The sequence below is a fragment of the Poecilia reticulata genome, linkage group LG23 (genome assembly GCF_000633615.1).
Source record: "Poecilia reticulata strain Guanapo linkage group LG23, Guppy_female_1.0+MT, whole genome shotgun sequence".
NCBI classification, from domain to species: domain Eukaryota; kingdom Metazoa; phylum Chordata; class Actinopteri; order Cyprinodontiformes; family Poeciliidae; genus Poecilia; species Poecilia reticulata.
This window is the reverse complement of record NC_024353.1, coordinates 9,110,913-9,134,203: the sequence shown is the minus strand read 5'-3', so window position 1 is coordinate 9,134,203 and position 23,291 is coordinate 9,110,913. Positions and strand designations below refer to the sequence as shown.

At 39.8% G+C, this 23,291-nt stretch overlaps 1 long non-coding RNA gene across 1 annotated transcript in view; it reads left to right on the top strand.

Annotated features, from left to right (window-relative positions):
- Positions 1-23,291, top strand: part of LOC103459522 (uncharacterized) — a 97,280-nt gene that overhangs the window by 42,229 nt on the left and 31,760 nt on the right. Inside the window, exon 2 of the long non-coding RNA XR_001776222.1 lies at positions 6,176-6,296. This is a non-coding gene — a long non-coding RNA (uncharacterized LOC103459522). The remainder of the gene's footprint in view (positions 1-6,175; positions 6,297-23,291) is intronic.

Below are 23,291 nucleotides of genomic sequence, written 5' to 3'. Positions count from 1 at the left end.
AGTCCTTTCTTCTGTTCTCTGTATTTCTGCAGCATAAGCTTTCCTCAGCCGTTTCTCGTTCCCTCGCTCTTCCTCCATCCTTCCATCAGAGAAGCCGCCATATGGGTCGGGCGTGGCTCGGGCCCGTCAGGCTCTCAGCCTCGTTTAAATTCAAAGCCTGTGGGTCATTGTAGCCTCTGCAATGAGATGACAGACACGGTTCTGGAGACGGAGGCCGTTTGAAAGGCCTGATGAGACGAGATGAGGAGGTGGAAGAGGAAGCGAATGCAAATGAAGGAAATCGGGCGAGCGAAAAGTCATAATTAAAAGTCAAGAAATTAGTTTGGTGAAGTCTGTCATGGCATTTAAATGGAGCTCAAACTAAACAGGTGGCAGCTTGCCGCTGAAATAACTGCATGGAGAGTTAATTAAATTAGCATTCATTTAGACGGCACAATCTTCTTATCTTCTAAATAAAAAGTAAAAAAAAAAAAGACAAAGAACAAACTAAGTAAATCAATACGAGAATGAGGCAAAAAAAACAAAAAAAAATCCAAAGGACAATGAAAAGACTTTCTTTCTCTTCGTCGTGAAAACTCTGGCAGTTTGGGAACGGGCGTGCGCGCAGAAGGTGAGGAGCAAAGCGAAACAGCAGGCATTAAAAGAGGAGAGGTGTGAAATTGAAACCAATAAATCCAGAACAGATTCCTACAGTTGCGGGAGCCGCTGCGACCGGCCTCAGTTGTGTTCTCTTTTTAATTTGAGCCGAGTGTCTTGTTGTCTGAGGAAAGCTCCCTGCACCAAACATTTGTGTTGCGTGACAGGAAGTGCAGCTTCCGATCCAGACGGTGCACAGGAGTAGAACTTTGTAGCTTGCTACAAGACTGTAAAAAAAAAAAAAAAAATAGAGGAAAAGAATGACAAGATGGTGGAGCAAGACATTTATAAGAAGTGGTTTAATGTTTGCTAATTGCTGCCATTTTAATTTTAAACCATAAATGGTTTCAGTTGAAATAGTTTCTCTTGTTTCTCCTTTTCCCTCACAATTAAGAACACGCTGGTTTCTTGTAAAACGACACAATTTACTATTCAACAAAATAAATCCCACTGAAAAGAATATGTATTAATTTTATTTTATTTTTTTAATTGATGAAATCAGTTTCAGGGAATCCAATCTATTCAGTTCAGATTTTTCTGCTCCAAGCTATTTTCCTTGGTATTGCAATGGTGCCAAGACAGTTTTCTCTTTAACAAACATTAAGGTATATTTGGTGTTTGAACTATAAAAATAGGTGGTTTCGAAATACTGAATTAACATTAAGTCGCCTCGTTCAGCTATTTCATAGTCGTCATGGACAAACGTTAGCGATTGGGTAAAATTCAAAACCTCGTTGTTTCTCAATAGCCGAAACTCCTGACCCTCTGCATAAAACAAAGGGTAGGACTGATTTTTACCAGGTTGTAGTGGAACATATTACGATAAAATTAAGTTAATTTCACTGAAGCAGGTACAAATAAATCATATGGCAGATAGGTTTCTGTACCCAAAACTGTGAATGGAAAAACAATAGGCAATTATACAATGAAAACATTGCAAAAACATCCAACTACTGCTGGTACTTGGTAATAAAACCTACATATTAAGATCTCTGATCATGATCAAGTGTTTTATTTTAAGTACCATGGATCATGTAGAGCAAACATACTTCACAATGTGCCATTAGAAAGGGGCTTAGGGCTGTTTATCATACCAGGTAAAACTAGTCCTAACAGTACTTGGTATAAATAGTTCTCATGAATAAAAAGAGCAACAACAAACACCAGTAAGAACCACACATTAGCAGACTTCTCTATCCTGACGCTACAGATGATGTATTCTGTGAAGCGCCGTCAAAAGGAAACGTTTTCATCCGCCTCCAAATGCCATCGCTTTGCTAACGTCACTTTTTCGATTTAAATCCTCTCAGATGATGTACGGCCCAGGCGCGCCGACATGGCATGCGCTAATTGACCGCGGCATATTGTGTGGATTTTTTTTCCTCCCATCGTCCCACTCGGGATTCTGAGGACCAGTCCGCTCCCGTCAATCCCCCCTCTCCCGCGCCGCCCCGCCACCGTCCTCGTCAACACCCGTCTCAGCGTGGCGTCTGCAAAGTGTGCCGCATAGATTGTTTTAGGCCTCATCTGTGCCAAATATGCTTGTTGATATTCTTCATCTGGAAAAGCTCTTTAAAAAAAGAAAGAAAAAAAAAAAGATAAATGATGGCCTGGTCTGCCACTGACAGTAGGGTCTGGCCGGCATACATCAGAGTCCAAAGCCCCCCTCCTGCTTTATAGACGGCTATTAGGAGGAGCTCCCAGGCAACAAACCATACATAGCAAATGGACCTCTTTAGTAATATGATAATTTATAAAAAGGGGGGAGACGTGAGTGAATATTCCGCAGAATTCCCCCACACCCTTTGTGCCTAATGGATGGCGTGTGCTATGCCCACTCCGCTCAGGCTTGCACCAAATGTGGGAACTCCTGGGGATGATGGAGTGAAGGCCAACCGCGACTTGACGGCTTTTAATAAGTAATGAAAACACTGGAGGATAAATTTGCAAAGAGGAGGATTATGGAACTTCGGGAGTGCCAGGATAAAAAATAGCAAAGGACGGATCTGATGGGGGGGTTGAGGGGGGAGAAAGGGAAAAGAATTTCCCCAACACCTTTTGAATGTTTCCAAAATAAGAATGTGCCACAAGGAAGCGCCAAATTCCCAGCATGCCTCTTCCTAGGAGCTCATTGATCAGTTCTATTTGAGTTGAGCCACATCTTGTCCCTTTCATATCAACACCAATCTTTGTTTCAATTGCTCTTCTTTCCTTTGCCACTTGTTTTCGGTGGCGACGTTAACGCAGGCTCCCTGCTGGGTCGTATATCTGAAAGAGGACGCCCTCATGCCTACAGGATGCAGATTGAAACACTTGGAAAACACTGATTAGGTTAAACTACAAAAAGGAGGCTTTGGTGGGAATATACCTTCTGTCATCTTTGATGCTATGCTTCATTCATCAGAGGCTGCTGATGAACACTTTGCATAGGTGTGTGTGTGTGTGCGTGCGTGTGTGGGGGTGTGTGTGTGTGTGAGAATCTGTGAGCTTTGTCTACAGCCTCAAAGGGTGAAGCATCAGCATGGGGTTGGCTTGCATGAAAGCCGTTTGCATGTGTGCAAAGGCAAGGAAAGACATAACAGTGTGCGCTCTGTGGAAATACCTTCAGCCCCGTTGAAGGATAACAACTTCTGCATTGTATTTTTATTTTTTAGCTAGGACAGGATTGCTTTCACGGTCATTTGGACATTCAAGTTCTGTAAGCCTTTTGGACTTTGCATAAAAGTGATGAAGCACACATCATCAAAAAAGCTGTATCAGCTCTATTAGAGGGAACGTGGTTATTTTATCATTTCCCTCTAGATAATTAAGAAACGAATACATGTTCAAAACAACCTATCACCATGTACAATGATTTTTTATTTATTTTTAATTAATTTTTTTTTATGGGTGGTTGGTTATGAGACCATGAAGGAATTAAGCTGATTTGTATAAATAATGAATTTATGTTAAGGCTGTAGATGTCTTTTGAAATGTGCGTTGCACTGAGCTACTTCTCAGTGCAACGCTGTTAAAAGTGTTACTAAAGGGTTGATAGAACAGCCATGTTGTGATGACTTCTTGAAGGTAGAGTTTTAGAAAGAGGAGGAGTTCTTAAAGAGACAGAGGCCCAATTTCATTGCATTAATTTGCAAGGTCAAATTTCTTTCAAGTCATTTTTGCTATATGTAGCATTTTTATGATAGCTAAAGGTGGTATAGCTTCTTGATTGTGCTATAAAGTACATGGAAAATACATACTTCCCCTTTAACAAGGGTGTCAGTGGTTAGAAAACTTTAAGTAACAACTACTACTCAATTCGTCCCAGACATCCCAGTCATCTTGTTTGTTCATGTACTGCTGGTATTAAGCACAACATTCATGTTTTCACCTAGTTGGTATTTTTTTGTTGCTTTGGCAATGCAATGTGCTTAACATTATGTATGAAATTTTTTTTTTTGCTTAATTCTCGTACAACTATTTTTCTGTTAAGTAAAGAGTCATGCATGTGTTTCCTTGCCTTGTCAGAGTGTGATAAAAATGTAGGAATCACAGAACTCTCTTTCTGGCAAAAAATGCTTTTAATTAGGACTGCCTGAGAAACAGAATCCATGGAGAAACTTCTAAAAATTTATTCACCGCCTTCAAAATCTCCAGCCGCCGTGTCTCAACTTCAACTGTTCACAGGGGACTACTTTAGTCGGCTCCAGGTGATTCCACATAGAGGTGGTCTGGATAATGAAGAGCAATCTATAAATTAAAGCACCACTCTGACGAATACACAGACCAGAAATGTGTTCACACTTTTCCCTGTAACTCTGGTCAGTTTGTTTCATTTTAATGCTGTTTTCTTTTTCTGGAATGTTAAGGTAAGTTAAAAAAGAAAAATAAATTAAACCTCTGTCATTAAGCAGTACAATTACAAAGATTTGTCTTAAAGCTAGAATGTGATAAAATAAAAAAATCAATTTCAATTAATTTAGGAATTAAAGGTTATTGCAGACTCTAGCGTGTCAGTGCTCACCTAAAAATTTATAGTGCTTTACTTCAACAACTTTGCACAGAAACAGGTGGGGGAGAGGCAGCTCCAGAAAAATCTCTGAGAAAAACATTGTTTTTGCACGTCCTCTACCTTTTGTATTTTCTTAGTTTTTTTAATTTTTTGGTACACCTGATCAAATAATTCCCTAGCTTTACAAAGTCTTTCTTAATAACAAAAGAACACAGTAGCACCTGTATTGTTGCAGATGGAGCCCCAGTCTATCCATCTCCAGTTCCTCTGTGCCATCACTCGGTAACAAGACGCCTAGATACTTGAACTTCTCCTCATGAGGCACAGACTAACCCTGAACCCAGATGCAGCCGTTCACCTTTCTCCAGCTGAGAACAATGGTCTCTGACATAAAGGTCTCATCCCAGTGGCTTCACATTCTGCTGCGAACTGATCAACTGCACATCGAAGGTCATGGCCCAGACCTTGAGATTCCCAATCCACACAACAACTGCGTCTTGAGATTCTGTTTGTGAGCATTAAAAATAGGATTATTGGAAAAAGGTAGCCCTGACGGAGTCCAATCCTTACTGGGAACAAGCTCGACTTGGTGATGGAAAGATCTGGCTTCTGCTTGGTCGAGTCAAACTGTCGGAATCAGTTCTCATTGTCACATTTACGTGACGAAAATTGCGTCCTTTTGTTCTCGGCCTCATGTCGTCCGCCCCCAGTTGTCACAACCACACGGGCAAACTTTTTATTGCTCCTTTTATGCCAAACTATTATGTGATTGATGTGAATTGTGTTGAAGTGTTTATGTGGAACATCCAGTATCTGGTTTCTCAGCCGTAGAGCAGAATGGATAGTTTTGATGAGCAGTTGTCCAAAGCCCCCTGCTCGTTTTTCATCTGATAAAGCAGGAAAACGTGTCACTGATGCCCTCCGTTCTTTTTTTCTTTTTTTTCTTTTTTTTTTAAAACACGTAAAATAAAATGAGATATTCCACCACATTAATCATTAGTTCCTCCTCAGGACTCATGTTAGGAGTTGATCCTCTTTGCCACCATCGCTGTGTATTCATTAGGCTGCTGTTGTAGACCACACACATAACGTATAGTGCAGCGAGACAGGGTGCTTGACTTGGTGGGTCTTGCAGACCATCAAGGGTCTGCAGCAAAACGAACTTATGAAAACCATGTGACCATGCGTTGACAGTTCGACTTTGGTCTTACCATTCGGGGCCCTTCAGCCTCCATAGTCCAGGTGAAGTTAGCTCCTCCTATTGGTCTGTGATTGTAATAAGATTATTATATTTTTTCTGACCCCTCTCCTGTGATCAATTTGTCTTTGGTGACGCAAACAAGAACTGAAATCGACAGATTCTATCACTCAGGGTCAAGCACCTCCACCATGCAAACGTGCCGATTTCAACACAAGGACCAGTATGTTGCTTCTGTCTCAAATACTTTCTAGCGCTTAGCCTATAGCTTATTAGAAGTATGTACATAACTTTTTGTTTTTTAAGGATTTTTCAACTTTAATGACCATTATTTCACATTGATTTGACAGGAAAGTGAGTTGTGAGAGACGAGGAAGACGTGCCAAAGGTCAAATTATGACTGCCATGTCAAGGACCGAGACCTCCGTATGCGAGTCACGCGCTTTACGTCTGCACCATCACCACTCCCAGGTACGTAGCTTTTTATTGCATTCCTCTTTAGTGACATTTTTGTCAATTATCTCCTTAGTCATTCACTAGTTTCCCAAGGAGGACAACATTTCATTACAGCATCATGCAATCCTCACAAAACATTTACAGGAAACAGGTATTCTCAGAATGGGCCACACATGCATTTGTGTGTGTGTTTACTTTGGTACTGTATGTGCTTATCAAAAGGTTATGCAAACCTTCCCTCACACGTTGCTCGACACCGCGCTGCGCCGTGCTGCATTGCTCCTCAGGGACGCGACAGCCCCAGAAAGGCATTATCACCTTTCTTTCCAAGCAGAGGAATTCAATGCATTATTTGCGTTATGGCAGGTGGGCCCCTATAGACGCCTGAACAGCACAAGATTCAGTTAGGGGGAACCTGAAGGCCAAGGGGGCCCAGCCGAGAAACGAGGGAGGAATCAGCAGGGAGCGAGTGAGGGGGGAAATTAAATGACAGAAAAGCAGAAAGGAAGGCGCGGGATCTGGGGAGCGGGGCGCATGGTTGTACACGGATTTCGTAAAATGTGGATTTCCTCATGCAAGTGTTTACCACTGAGGGGAAAAACTGAAACCTCATTAACATGACCCGCGCATTCTGCTTGTCAGACTAATGAAAACAAACACATATAGAATCCATTTAATAGGTTCGTATATTGCACATACTCATGCACACCCCAACTATCATCAATCTCAGGCTTCAGAGCCATTTCTCCCATGAGTCCAAGGCTCTGTTTTTGGCTCCGTCTCCATACAGGTAGGAGGTCTCCTGATACTCACCACTGGGTTAGCCCACCACACATTAATGCAACATGCTCCACCATTAAGACTCCATATGTGCCGTCCTTCGACACTTCAGACGTCTTCTATATACCTGAATCAGATCTCATGTGTGCAAAAAGCTCCATATGAAAGATTGTTGCTGCTCATGTTGTTTCCTCCGTCTTTGAAAAAGGGGTCCGAGGTGTGTTTCTCACGATGTGATTTTATGCGGACCGCAGGATGACTCAGAAATCAGTATTGAAAGATTTCGACATTCCACGTAGGATCTTTCAAAGAGTTTCTTGTTTTCGTCTGGGTTGGGTTTCCACGCGGCTTGGACTTTGTTCAAAGCTCGCGCAGCCAAAACAAACATGAGAAATTCAAATAAAAACACCAAAAACAAACAAAAAAAAAAGAACAGAAACTTTTTGGAACCAACACAAGCCACGGATTTCACACCAACTACGAAAACAACAACAAAAAAAACCCCAAGGTGGCCTGTGTTGTTAGCTCAGAGTTGTGACTCAACGCACAGAACAGCGACTGAATGATTCTGAAAGGCACGCACTGAACTCGATACCATGCCAAAATAATTACCAGTAATTAAATGTTCCACAGAAATACTATTAAAAACTGGACTCGGTGCCAGGTTCATCAGGCGATTATAATTAGCAACAATTCACAGTACACAAAAGCCTGTAACTTAAGTTGTCAGAGACTCCTATAAAAGGAGTTAAAGCAGTGATTGGAAACGATAAATGTTTTGAAGTCTCTGAAACTGGATCATTTTGGTTTCTTTTGTTCCTAAAATTTAGAAACAAAATAGATTACTTGAGCTTTAAATGTTGTGGCATAAAATCAATGCTTTGTTCTCTATGGCTAATGTTACATTAATGTCCAGCTGAACTCAATGTAAAAGATAATTTCCTACTATACGCAGTATCTTGCAAACACATCACCACCTCTTAAACCTCTTAGTTTGATCATGTTATTTTGCAACAACTATAAATATTTTTTTTCTTTTTTCTTTTTTTTTTGGATAACTGTATTTAAGAAAGGTATGAATACTTTTCAAAAGGAGAGTTTAGTGTCGCAGGAGTGTGTGGGAACTTAGCTGTTATCCAGCATGCTTGACAAATGCAGCAATCTGGGTCAAACCTGGCAGGAAGAGCACTCAGCTCTTCCTGGTTTATCTGCACACACTATTAAGACAGATGTTCCAGCTATTATGAGACACATATTGTTCAGAACAGTGTCTGGACGATCTTAATTGATGATGTAATGCGTGAATAGGAACCAGTTACGTCATCTTATGGACCAAGCAGCTATTGTGATCTTTGTGACGCCTCATTATGTTGTATAAATGTTCTCACTGAGAGCTAAGCCATTGTGTGACCATGTTTGTCCAGACTCCATCATTTGAATAAAACTACCCAGAGAAGAATCCGCTGGCTCGTTTTTTGTAGCTTAACAGCATAATTAGGAATTTATAAGGAATAAAGATGGCTAATCAAACATGATTTTCCCATCTTGCTTTGCAAAAATGTTTAAATTCAGTAAGATTGGATGGGGAAAACAAATGATTTTTACATCTTGCCACAGACTCTCAATGATTTAGGAGTGAATGTTGATTTGCTATTGTTCGTTAGCTTTTTGTTTACCAACAAAAAGTTGTTGGTTAACATGAGATGATAAAGATTTGACACCAATTAAATGATTTGAATCCCCAATATCTGAATATCAAGGCATTGAAAAATAAATGTGTTACCCCTCCCCTAATGCACAGTGAAGGAATCGATACAGAAATGCTAACTGATTCATTAAAGAACGGTTAAGTCATTTTTGGCCTCCATATTGTTTTAGGTCAGCTGTTAAACTGGACCTGTGGTTCTGGTTTAGAAGCCAGATATGATAAAGGTGTTACAGATTTCAAAAACATGATATGGTATTTAGCAAATCCACTGCTGAAGTCCAAGTGTTGACTTCAACACTTGGAGTGTTGAGTTTTTCTAAAACACAGTTTGTAGCCGTATGCCACACTTTGAAGTGAAAACCTTGCTTCTGTACTGTTACTTTAGGGTTTGTGAACCGTACAGAAACACAAACATGTCTCATTCTGATGTCCAGAAAAGTTCTGGAAAACTCTGCAATTCTGTAAAAAAATCAAATATGCTGCAACTTTAAATTTCATCTGATTATCTCTTTTGATTTTCACATACGATTTTCACATACATTTTCATGTTCCTCTTCCATAATCTCACACACAAAAAAAAAATCAATTTCATGCTTGTAAAACTGGGGCTGGTGCGTTGGGAGCGAGTGCAAGTAGTACAAGCTTGGCACTTTGCTCACGCAGCTGAGTCTCCGTCCCGCTTTCAGGCTATTCCCAGGCCAGGCCTGCCGAGCGCGCGGCGCTCCCTCGCCTGCCTATGATTTGTGGAGGCCGCTGGGGAAGAAGCGAGCTCTCCCATAGGTTAAAATCTGCAAACAATGAGTCCTGTATTTGTGACGGATGGCCCACATGCTTCCCCATTTGTCTGAGCTTTATCCCCATCTCACAATCAATTGTTAAAACCCCAAAGTTTGCTTAACATGCACTACCTGCTATGCTTTGGGAAACACGGGGGAGGGAAGACAAAAGAAGGGGAGGGTGCGGAAACTACAGGCAAGAGTAAGGAAGAGAAAGAGATCAAAGTTGTCCTGGAGTGGAAGAGAGGGACTTTCAGTGTGACTTTCAGGGTCCTAATTAGGGACAGGACAGCAAGCTACCGCTCTCTGTGACATTTAGCTGGACATACTTGATAAATGTCACACTGCTGGATACAGCCACGACAAATGGATGCATCAACAATGGCTTAATAACCTTTACTGATAGTCCAGCCAGGAATTCAAATTCTTTATCCGCTCCTCGTTGCATCCCTAAAAACACCCGGGCCTCGATAATCTACGGCGGCTGATGAATATGGGGGTGGATGCTTCTGCAAGGCTGCGCTTTCTCACCGAATTAAATTTCACCGAGGAGGCTGGCAGCTCCCGCGGCTAGATGTGCTTTTGGTCTAGCTGCCGGGAGGGCGCCAAATTATCTTGGCTGTGTATCTCGACTATGATAGCGGCAGCAAAAAGGGAGACCTTTGTAACTAATCAGAGAGAATGGAGAGCCGCCGACCTCCCTTGAATTTTTTTCGAGGTTCGTATCTTCGTTGGACTTGGAGAAGCTGAATTAACCGGCTCCAAAAAACAGTGCGAATCGCAGACAAGTTAGAAACGTGCTGTATTTTTTCCTGTAATGTATAGAAATATCATGTGCAAAGTTCCAAAATGAACTAATACTAACAAGCAGAACAACTTATTTATAACCTTAAAGGCAATGTGAAAAATACATGCAGAATTACACAATAAAACACCACTTTTTGCTGTCTTTTAAAAAAAAAATAAGTGTCAAATTTAGGCTCAGATCTCAGTTTGTACTCCATGTTCCTTCCATTTGTTCACACATCTTGCACAACCACAAACCTCAATGTATTTTATTGGAAGTTAAAGCAAAAAGTAGGAAAATGATGCAAAGAAGAGCAGAGAAGTGTAGAACAAACCCTCACTGCAAAGAAAGAAATTCCTTCCAGTCTCTGTCAATCAGTTACAGCCGGATTGGATTGAGAACATCTGTGAAAAACAGATTTTTGTGCTTTTCCACCAATTCTTACTTAGATTAAGTTGTATATGCTTCAATCTAAACCATTCAATTGTACCTCTGTTGCTGTTTAAGATCATTGTTCAGAGTTGTTCATGGTGATGTGCACACACCTGTGCAAACACCTTTAAAAAAGTAAAGTTTAGTCTAATCCCATGTTAGGAATTTGCCTCTGCAGATTAGCAGATTTGCCTTTGTCTGCATTTTTGTCTGATGGATTGACCAGCAGACTGAAATTTTCAGAATTTGGGTTGTTTTATGAACTAAACCTGCTTTAAACTTGTCAAGATCTTTATTGCCAACTTTTCCACTGTTTTTCTTGGTTTATTCACTAACATTCTCTAAAAAAGCTTTTAGGCCTTAGGTAATTTGGCACTGGAGGATGCAATTATGTAGTAATGCTGTAATAATTTAGTAAAATCTGGCTTCAAAACATAGTAAAATGTCAATGTTGTGACACATTCCTTGTACATTTTGCAATATTTTCTGCTGCATTGTTACATTTGGTGTTGATTATTACTTCTCAGAAAAGATAAAGTAATAATGTTTTGTATAATGTAATAAACGATCACAAACTGTGTTCTAATCACTATGCGTCTAGGATGATTTATTATATGCATGTTTAAACTGAAACTTTTGGCCATTTACTGGCCTTTTCAGACTCAACCAAGGCACTCGGTATTGATCTGCATGTCGTTTAAGACAAAAACAATTCAAATTTATTGTCTTACATTTTAAAGCCTGATTTTAATACATCGCTTCATATTAAGGCATTTTCACATGAGAGGTATCAGAGTGGCTGTCTTTCTACTTTACCAATATGTACGTCTTTGTGTTGTTTAAACACATAAAACAAAATACACTGAAGTTTATGGGAGCAATGAGAGGAAGTGTGAAGAAATTTGAAGAGTAAGAGTTTTTTAATTGGCCTCAGATTAGATCTGATATCCCATAAGGAAGCTAAGACTACTGTAATGACCCACAAGAAAATTCTTACATTTTTACACTTTGAAGCATTCTCTTGTGTTGTTTTCCCACTTTAACTGTATCTTATACTTCTCTATCTATTTTTCTGCTTAAGCCAGTGATTATTTTTAAAGAAACAACCCCCAAATGGATCGAGTTTCCCTTTGAAGTCGTTCTTTGATATGGAGAATATGTACTTGGATTTGAATTTGTGGTTTGCTCTGCATATAAACTAGAAGTATTTATGTTATTCAATTAGACGCCTAAACATGTCCTCCTTCGTTTGTTTTCAGAGATTTATTTTTTTATTTTTTTTTCCCGTGGCGTCAAACGGGCTTTCGCTGGAACCCGCGCCTCAGAGTGATAATGCCTGATGTGTGTATAGGACTAACACCTGCAGTCTTGGGCCATATGTGGAGTCATGCGTTCCGCTGTGTTTGTCTGCGACTATGAACGCAAGCATGTTTCAAACCGCGCAGCCGTGGCTGATGCAAGGTGGCTAATTGCCTCTCCCGAGAAATAATTAAGTGACAAAAGCTAACGTAATGGCGCCTCGGCTGCGGAGGAAGATCTATGCGGCGTCTCGAGTGTACTTCAGCGCGCGGAGCTATTTGTTTGCTTGCCGGTACGGGCTGAAGGCAGAGGACGCGGCAGAGGCCGTATATTCGGAGGCCAAAACCCGCAGACCAAAATATGGCACCACAATTAATTACGTGCTAATTAGACGTATCCGTTATGTTTACGGGGCTAACAATAAATCAAGCGGTCAAGCTATTTTTGTTTCTAAAAGGTTTGTGACTTACGCCTAGCCAGCGTACGCACGTGTAAGCGGGGAACGCGCCGTACCTGTGTGTGTGTGTTTGTCGGTGTAAACTGCTATTTACTGTTGCTTTCCAGGTGTTCACAGCTAGGTCGCCTCAAACTGCCCTCCTCTTAGATTAATAATCCATTAGTAATCCATTTCACTAATGAGCGCACAGCGGAGACTCAGGAGCAAAAGAGGGGGGAGGCGGGCGGGGAGGGGGACACGGAGACGGTCAAGGGAAGCCAAGTGCATAATTAATATCCCAGCCAATCAGATGTGCTATTACAGTCGCTCCCCTTTGGAGTAAGATGTCACCTGTCCAATAAAATCTGCTGGCAATTTTTCTGATAAAACATTTTAAACCACAGTGTACTTTGACTGTCATAAAGATACCAGAGATGAAGTTTTATTTAACACTTCGTGTGTTGCCGTGTACAACAAAGAGGAAAGCTTTTTTTTTAGTGAGAAAGTGAAATCTGTCCTTGCAGACCAGGATGGAAACAGCTGCTGACCTGTAGGTATACGGGTCAGCAGATGCTCCCAGTTTTGCTGTAAGATAGCTTTTTCTGCTGCATGTGTGCTCCAAAGAAAACCAGAGATTAACATTTCTGGATGGATGCAATAGAATACTAAAAAACCAAAGCTACAAACACCCAGGCACAGACATTATGGTGTGAGGTTCTGCATAGTTTGGTATCAATTTGATACCAAGTAAGTACAGAACTAATACCAATATTTTTTATTGTTTATGTTCTATATTTCATCAAACATCTACTAATCAGGTGTTTTTGTGGTTTGGCCTCTGTCTGAACTTGACCATGGGTTTTATCAAAATAGTTCAAAGTTTATAAGTGACAATTTAAACAAGATCTTTCCATTAGTTTATGACTTGTGATTTAACATTTAGAAAGAGAATAAGAATGTGCAAAGAGAAGACCAAAATGTTGAAAAGTCATAGTTTACATAAGACATGTTTCCTAGACATGGGAGTTTACTTAACCTACTTTATTATAGTTGAAGAACAAATCCCCAATTTTGGATCTAAGAAAAATATGTAGAAATCTTTCAAATAATTTTTATTATAGCAGCAGAATCTCACACTAAAATTACTTTTAAAGTCTTTGAAGCAGGCCCACAGCATCTCAGATCCTCCACCGTACCTTGTAGGCATTAGGTGCTTATCATATTTATCCTGAACCCACCTGGAGCGTTTGTTGCCAATAACCTCATTATGTTTTTATTTTTTCATGGCCTCACTCCTGAACAAAGATGATGAGGAGGAAAGCTTTTGTTTTAGTGAGGAAGTGAAATCTTACATCACCTTTGCTGCGGTTGTCTAGCAGTGAACTTTTGTTATTATTTTTAGTAGATGTTCCCAGGAATCAATTTCAAGAAGCATGCAGTTAAAAAAATAAATAAATAAAATAAATAATGCCTCGGTAACATTTATTTCAAAATGGATTCTTTGGGTTCCCAATAGTTGTGCCAGCAGTAATTTTCTCAAATCTTTAAAGGTCAGTATGGGAATTTGAAGATGGCTTTATTACAATTCAGCCCCAACACTAAAATCACACAGATATGATAAGGCCCCTTCTGTTGGACTGAGATGGACAAAACTGTTTCTACCTTTTAATGCCGCTCCTACTGGCCCCTAAAAAGCCGTTACGAGGTCTGGCACATGAATGTAAGCTGGTAAACACGCAGAAATTCTCACCGCCGCCAATCCGGCACGACTAAACCAATCTAGATCCTGCGTTTCATGCCTAAACAGAAGATTTCCCCTGTGCTTCACCTGGGATCCCCCTGCGGATCTTCTGTCTCCCGTTTAGCGCGTGCAGCATGATGGGGCGTGACAAAGGAGGCTGTTTAGAATTGTGCATCGTAAGTGGGCAAACGCGGTAGGCGGGGCCGTTGTTGCCGTCACCCGAGCGGCCTGGGTGAAATCTGCCACCCTTCGCCTCCGTTGACTCCCTCTCTCCTCGGCTCTTCCTCATCCTCCCTCGGGGAAAGCTCCCCAGCCCCCCATATCCCATCCGTTCGATTGCCCCGCGTGATGGATGTGCAGCGTGAGGAATGGACCATCCCAGGGGCCACGCCGTCGTTTCTGGGTTAAACAGGATCCTATATCAAACCCATCTTACACCTTCACAAGCAGGAAGCCTGTTTACTGGGGCGGGAAAGCACCGCAATCCATTTCTTGTCACGGTGACTCGCCGGAGCGACGAAAACTTGGACAGCTGCGGCTTTTTGGGCAGAGCGAGCCGATGGCGTCGGTGATGAATATGTACGGCCATTTTATGGAGTTTTCCTCAACTCGGGAATAGATCTTTGGCATCCCCTGCTGAGAACATTTTAATTACCGTCAAAGCCAAGGAATAAAGTCACTGCTCAGTATCCATTAGAAGGCGTTTAAGATCAAGTGTTGCAATAAAAAGGCCAGCCAGCATCATGGCAAGTTTTAGTTCCTTTGCTCCAAATTCAGAGTCCATTTTCTGGATGATTGCTCAGTTTAAATATTAAAGGCTAAATGTTAAGGTCCATTGTTTACAACAAGTATGTCACAGATGTTTACACTGGGACGTTGCTAATGGCGGTTGGGACCACCATACGTTTACTGCATGCCATCTGGAGCTGAAAATGTTTTGTAAACTATAATAATTACAAAAGGGAAACTCTCTTTATATGTTTATTTTGAGAAACAAGCTTTGAAATGTGAATTTTATGGCCCAATTGTCTATTTCCTGTTAGTTGCTTAATAAGTTACCAATTTAGAACATGAAGAACAAATATGTTTGGAATAAAATTAATTTGAAAAAAAACCCCAAAAAGAAACAACAGCTGCTGCTACTAGAGGCATGCGATATAGCATACTTTGGTGTTGATCCGATTCCAAGTAAATTCAGGGTTAGAATTGCTGATATCGATATACTGATACTTTTTTATTATTTAAGTATGCTATATCAAACTTCTGGCTGCTATGTGCGTTTATGGTTTTTCCTTTGAATTATTTTTGCTTAAACTTAGGAGATAATTTGGACAGTATTTATAGGCGTCCACAACATGTTTTATAAATATATCAACAAAAAAATAAGTGCACATGTACGTTTTAGTACAAAAAATACGAACAAATATCATTTGAGAGTAAATCAAAATAAAAACCTTTCACAATATAAAAATAAAATGAATTTTAAGAGGGAATCTGAAACTAAAGCATCGATCTCACCACACTAGGATCAACCCAAAGCTGATACAGAAGCACGGCTTTTTTTTTTTTTTTTTAAAACGTGTCCAAAAATTAAAGTGCTGTAATGCAGTGGTGAATTACTGAACATTATCCAATAAAAAAAGAAAAGATAAAGTAGGTGGTTCCTGCAAAATGCAGAATAATAATAATTTAAAAAAAATCCACACATAATCTCATGATCAGTCAGTGAGACAAGTAATTAACACTTCCTGATGTGAAGGAGAAGTGATCTAATTGGCTATACTGGCCACTAATTACCACAGACGAGTCTCATTATTTCCAGAAGTCCTTTGTTCCCAGTAGGTGGTCTGGTACTTCATCTAAAGTCCATATGAGATAATATCAAGCTGTCTAAAAACACAAGAAAAGTGTTCACTGTTTTGTCCAAACCATTCTTCTACTATCTTGTTTTTTAATGTTTAGTTAACACTAACTGTATGAATGTGAGTATATAGTCACTCTAATAACCAATTGGTACTGATGCTTTATGGGACTAATATTAACAGAGTCATGACATATAGTCATTTGCTCGCTGCAAGACTTTGTTAGCTTGTTTACAAAAAAACCACACAAGATGAGCTACATTGCTTTGCTGCATTTGTTACCTATGTACGATACTTACATATGGTTTACTATTATTCATACACAACTTGCATAACAACAATGGTGGATGGTGTGAAGGGTTTAGGTTCAGGATTATATGTTCTAAGTTTGTAAAACAAACCTCTACAAGTTTCTTTAATGTCACTTGGAGAGAGAAATTACTTGGTGTTTGCTTAGTCAGAACGGAACTTCATTTGAACAACTTTGCCTACAGATTTCTTGAATCTTTATATTAAAAGTTTACTAAATGTAGGACAGAAGCTTCTAAGCACCGTTCAGTTGGCCAATAAGATAATGTTCAGCATTATTATCCACAAAAAGATGTTCAAGACTTTCAAAAGATCTACTTCAGTACAGATCAGTTCCAGTCAAAATACTTCAATATTTTAGGTATTCCTTTAGATTATGAATTTTTTATATTAATGTTTGATTGTAATCTAAATGATTCTCATTTAAACTCATTTAATTATCCATATTGTTAGGATTATCTCAAAAAAGAAAGTGCTAACATAATTTAAACAGCTAAAATATACATAAATTAACCTTTACATTTCTTTATAGATAGAACATTTATAGAAAATCATTTTAAAACAAAGCCCCTTAAGTTTTAGTATTGATTATATGACTTGATTCTATTTCTTGATTTGAAAATTTTACATAGAAATTAAGGTGAAATAAACTTTATTGTTGTCTCCTGGTACTTGAAGGGTTGAATAAAGCCGATAAAGTAAATATATGATTGTGAAAACGTCAGTAGGCCGTTTGTAATTCATTTAGGTGACTTGTCATGGAAAATATTAGCGATGGTTTTGCCTGCTGACTGCTGGTGGCTCTCTCAACTGAGACCCCGCTAATTAAATGAGAGAAGAATACATTCCCCTGCCTTTTACACCCAACGGCCTTTCGCCGCTGCTGCTAACACATTTTTCAATAACTTATGCTAACCACAAGGAAGCCTCGCCTTCTTATGCAAGTGTTATTTTTAAAGATATTTCTGAATCCTTTTTATTTCCTACAGCAGCCTGGGAAATAAAGTCTCTTTCAAGACCCTGTCAACAAGGACCACCCAGGGACTGACTTTTATTTTTTTATTTTATTTGTATTTTTTTTTTTTTATGTGTATGTGTGTGTGTATAAAAAGCTTGCATATAATATTTGAATACTTGAGATGATTCTGTGCACAAAGAGAGCTTTGCATCCACCCCGTTTTTAATATCTCGCCCGCTGAGGGAGTGCACGTCGCGTTTCCTGTTGTATTTCTGGATACTTTTGCATTTGCATGTGGTCGCCTGCGTCCTGTGTGTGCTGATGTAAATCAATGTGGCGTGCTTCTTTAGAGATAAGCCTGCAGTGCCTGGCCCCACTGTGGCCCTCTTCTCAGGCGATCCGTGATTAGAGGGGATTCTCAGTCTCTGCGGCGGACCCCGGCCGGCAGCGTGGCACCCTTAATGTTCACCCCGACGTCTAAACCACCAGAAGTGGGTGATTTTTATCTTGCTTTAAAATTTGCTGCTAAGCCACTAGAACTGCCGCTTGAAAGGAATGATGCAGGGGTGTTTAAAGTGTGGCACGGGGGCCATTTGTGGCTCCGTTAAGAATTTTGGGCGGCCCCGGAAGCTCAATTTATTTTTATTTTTTTTAAATATTAGGTGCAAAAAGTTTATTTCCATTATGCATTCATCTTAATTTTGTTGTAACTGAAACCACAATTATTGTCCTGTTTTTACTCAAAATAAAAACAAATAAGAAAAAAAATTTAACAAAATGCAAACATTTTATTTGGACTTGTCTTATACTGATGCAATTTTGCTATATATTTTTATATTTTTGGTATCCACTGATTCATTTTCTACAAAAATAGGTTTATTTCAATAAAATTGTCAATATAGGAACAGATAAAATGAGGCAAAAAAAGTTGAGTTTTAAACATTTTTGTGGTCCTCATGCTAAAACATTGTGTACCTGACTAGTATAAGCAATCCAGGCCCTGTATCAATGAGCTTGTAGTTTAAATAACCTTCAAACTTCCTCTTTTGTCCTCTTGAATCAGATAGCAGATTTCAGCTGTTTCTTTTATTATTCTCTACCTTATGGAAAAACAGTGAAGCACCTGAAAAAGTTAGGAAGATATTACACGTCGCGCTACGCGTCGCAGCTAATGCGGTGCGAGCCCTTTTCTTTCGCCACGGGAAGATCAAGAGTCAATTAGTGGGAGTGGTGGGCGAGCCTCGGCCAAGCGGCCAGAACTGGTGGCAGTCTGCTGCGGACCACCGCGCCGCGGGAGCCGGGCAGGGGAGCAGAGGCGTCTAAATGAAATGCTAATACAGGCCACAGAAGTCAGGGCTCTCTAATTGGAACACAGCTGCTGCGGGGACCAGGTATCCCGCAAAGTGCTGCAGGAGTGGAGGAGACCGGCGGGTCACCGTGATCAGGTCAGGCTGTCTCTTTGTGTGTGCACATCTCAAAATACATGGCCTAAAATGGCTGCAAGGGGAAAGAAAGCCGAACAAAGAACTAACAGCAAATGCTGCTTGGCAATATATCAGTCATATGAAGCAATGCTGGGAAATTGAATCGTTTGTAAACACAAGGTCAACCTGCTTCACTACTTGGGTTTATTTGCTGCGACATTTGAATTAAATGCAGCAATCGTGATAGTTTTAAACGCTTTTTTAAAAAAGTTGGAAGACTTTTTGTAGTGGAAATGCACCGATTTCGAGGTTTTGTGACCAATTTCCGATGTCTGATTTTATAAAGATTTGACTTTCTGATACCAATTTTAGCCATTAGAATTTTTTATAGGTTCTAAAAATCACATTAAAAACCTAAACATTTTTACACGTCTCGTTTCCACAGAAGTTTTACAGAGTGTACTGTTTTGTGAAATTTGGCTGCAGCTCCTGGTAGCTGTATGATTATTGCTCATTATGTCTTCTAAATTAACCATCATTTTGTCCCGTCACATTTTTGTCTTCAGTTTGTGCTGTAGGCATGAAAAGATGTGAACAATTTGAATCATAATTATTGTGCACATATTTATAATGGTGCATGAAAGATGTGATGACTATTCATCACATCAACTTTCTTTTTGTGTAACAAAGAGAATCAACTAGTAAAAAAATTGAGATACAAAGTGTTGGAAATTTTACCAAGGTAACCATTGAAACCTGTATTTAAGACAATTAAAACCATTTAATTCCAGAGATGCTGATGTTGCTCAGAAATGCCGAATCGGATCTGAAATAACGTATGATACCTAACCTACAAATCGACCAACACTGAAGTTGTTTTGTTGGCCTAAGGCAAAGGACCAAGCAAAAGGATAAAAAAATCCCACCATGTCCTCCTTTTCAGCTCTGACTTTGGTCTATATTTACTGCTCTTTTGAGTTATTTGTGGAAAAGAGGATGCTACTGAATTCCAAGAAGGGCTTAAGCGTCGAGAAAGACTCCTGAACCATTCTCAGCCTCTCTTTCATTGCACTGAGGTTGGTGTGCTGTAGCTTGACGTGAGCGCCGATGAACACATGATTAGCTAGAAGGGCCGCTTTTTCAACAGGAGGGACACAAGTCAAACTGAGACGGAGAAATAAAAAGCACACAGTGGGCGGAAATAGGAAATAAAGCCGGGGAGAGACGTGGAGCAGAGTGGAAAATGTAATAGTCACTCATCTCTTACACCATTTAAGGTCCACCAGGCTGTCCGTAAGCTGTCTTCTTTATGTATTAAGGCCTCCTCCTCTCTCTTGAAATAGAAAAAGGAATTTGCGCAGAATAATGCATGAGCTCATAGTGGGCGATAGGCAGGAGGCTGCCGCCTCAGAAGTCTGCCTGCCTCTGGAAGCAGACTCGACTGACACAACCGGGCGAAGATTGAACCTCAGGTGGCGAGCTGGTAGGCTCGACTTTAGAGCCTTCACCTGTGATAATGAGGCAGTCAAACTAGCTTAGCTCAAGAACCACACACTTCACTTTTTTTTATTTTTTTCCAAAACTGCTGAGAAAAAAATAATAGACTCCCTGTTTTTGACATTCCTACTTTGCTCCAACATATGATACTGTAGGGATCAATCTAAATCAGCCTGAAGAGGTGATACTTTTACTTCCCAGGAACAAATCTGACCACACCAAAAAAAAAAAAAAAATCCTTATGATTCTGAATTCATTTGAAATCGGTGCAAAAGCTGACGACTGACGGTCAATACATTTTCAAACAACCATTTAAAAACAATAAACCATTTAAAAAAACAAAATGACCTGTGATAATTAAAATAGTAGGGGCTAATAGGGAGAATATTTCAGTCTAATTATGAATTCAAAAATCTTTACTGATGTCTATGAGGAAAAAGGCAAATCTGAACCATCTTTAACATGTCAAACTCATCAGAACCCGAGCGCCTTACATTTCATTCCGAGTGAACTAGTTAGGAGTTTGTCGAATCGTCAAAATTATATTTAATTTACGCTTTCTTAAAAAATATTTTCATTTAGTGGTCAGAGAGACTCTTCTAAGCTCCATAAACATATCAAACTTTAGCCATACCAACTATTGTATTATTGATAATATACTGTAGTTTGTTCCCACATTCAGTCGTCATTCACACCAGAACAAACAATCAATAATCCTAATATAAATCTAGTTAATTATAGATTATTTGCATGTTGTCTATTCGGTATTTTTTTTTAACACAATTAGAATACAAATATATATTACAGCCTAATAACTGAAGCTTTCACTTGTACTGTCAGGCTTTGGATAACTAGAAAAATCAACTTTCTAACTCACAAAACTTGTTCTTTCAACAACCTGAAGATGTTTAAGCGTTTGCTTGGACAGAGTGAATCCACAAATCTTTGCAAAACTAAAGTTCTGTAAGTTAAAGTTCACATCCAAAGTGCTTGATTCATCTTGTTGAGTCACACTCCCCACCCCCCGTGAGTAACTTGACAAAAATGATGGATAATGAAATATGGATTTCTGCCCCAAGATTTCTCAAAATACAAAATTCCAAAGGGCAAAGTGAAGAGAAAAAGCGCTTGGGTTGTTTGGGTCGAGGGGATCATAACAAACAATCAAACTGATCTGCTGGCATTAGGAATGACAGACAATTAACATTCTGTTATAGAAACTTTAATTGTTTTTCACTTGTTTGAGTTTTTATTCAAAGATGCACCAGATGCAGAATTGTGTGGCCCATTCATAACAATAAGAAACCTATATATGTTAGAAGCTCAAAGCTACCCTGTTAACTGTGATCTTTTGCAACCTGAGTGAAGCCAATATGAGCCATAGAAAAAATGGTTTTCTGTCAGATTTCTGTCTCTTGTATTTCTTCCATTTTTAAACACTAACATCAGCTAATTTTGAGGGGTTTATTTCCCAGTAATTACAGTGGAATGCTTGTTTCCTTGGGTTAGAGTTGTCTTAAATCCATGCAGTTTTCAAATATGGCTCAAATATTTCCTGCAGCCATACACAAGTCGGATTTCTATTAAAATCAGACAAAACTAATAGAAGAGCTTGCTGTCTTATAGGCGTCAAGCTATATCTACAATGACTACGAATGATTTTACAGACAAATCTGCCCTGTTGCGTTATGAGAAAAGTCACATTATTGAGATCGAACATATAAGGAGGAAAATACTCGGGGTCCAGCTGGCCTTTACTTGCTTCATGTTCTCTATCAAATATTTACAGCATGAACTGCTCTACAGAAACTGTCCTTTGCTATCGTTTTGCTCTCGACTCAATCATTTCTGTGTCGTTTCTGCTGTCGGCATTTATCAGCCACTTACAGACCCGTGGTGCACCCTGTATGGACACCTCTGGACGCGGGACACGAAAACATGCAGCAGGGACTGACAGATAGAAAACTGATTCTTTACAAGTGAGGGCAGAAGACTGTATCCAAACCTTCTGGCAGAACACTCTAATATCCCCATGCTGAGCAGCTTGGTGCTATTGAGCGCGACCATGCGCGTCCGTCTCACTTCACTGCACCCAATGAGCTAAACCCATGGAACTGATGGGCAATGGGAGGCAAAGAGGAGAAAGGCAGAGAGAGAGGAGGGAGGGAGGAGGGAGTGTGAATGATGTGCTGCTCTGCACTAAAGCGTGTTATTCCATCACATGAACATGAAGATTCTCTAAAATAGAAGAGAGATTGATTGGCAGGTTTCCAGTCCTTAGTTGGAAAGTTGAGAAAGGTTGATGTTGACCTGACGACGCTTAATATAAGGTTCTCTGATTGGTTCCAGTTTAGTACAGTGTCTTGAAAAAGTATTCATGCCCTTTAAAAAAACAACGTAGATGTATTTTATAGCATAATTACCACCAAATTTTATCGGGGTTTCTGCAGGTTTCTCCAACTCAAATTTAAGACTTTAAGACCTTCTAAGACCACAATGAGTGGAATTTAAGACCAATATCCCCACAAAAATGTATGAACTTCATCCAGGCAGCTGACAATAAATGTACATTTATAGACACAAAAAATCTGGTTAGCAAAGGTATGCTAGCAGTGAGTTAGCCTCAAAAAATGTAAAACTTGTGATTAACGCGTTATGTAAAATCGGCTTTTTTGAGCTTTGCATTGTGCTACAATGTTATTCTGTAGTGTTGCTTTGATTCTTTCATGCATGTTTGAGAAATCTTTGAATCTCCCACAGCAACCATTTGGGTTTGTAAAACACCTGGAGGAACCAAACACCAACGTCCACATGCAACCCCTACTAGCTGCAGTTTCCAAGCCGAGCTCCCGCATTACAGAGTCTCCTTAAGACTAGCCAGCAGAAGTTAGCAAACACTTGGTGGAACTGTGCATGTGCTAAGCTTATCGACTATTTCTCAGCCCTGTGCTCCAACAAACATTTGTAAACGCTTGACAGAGAAACATTGCTGTAATGACTT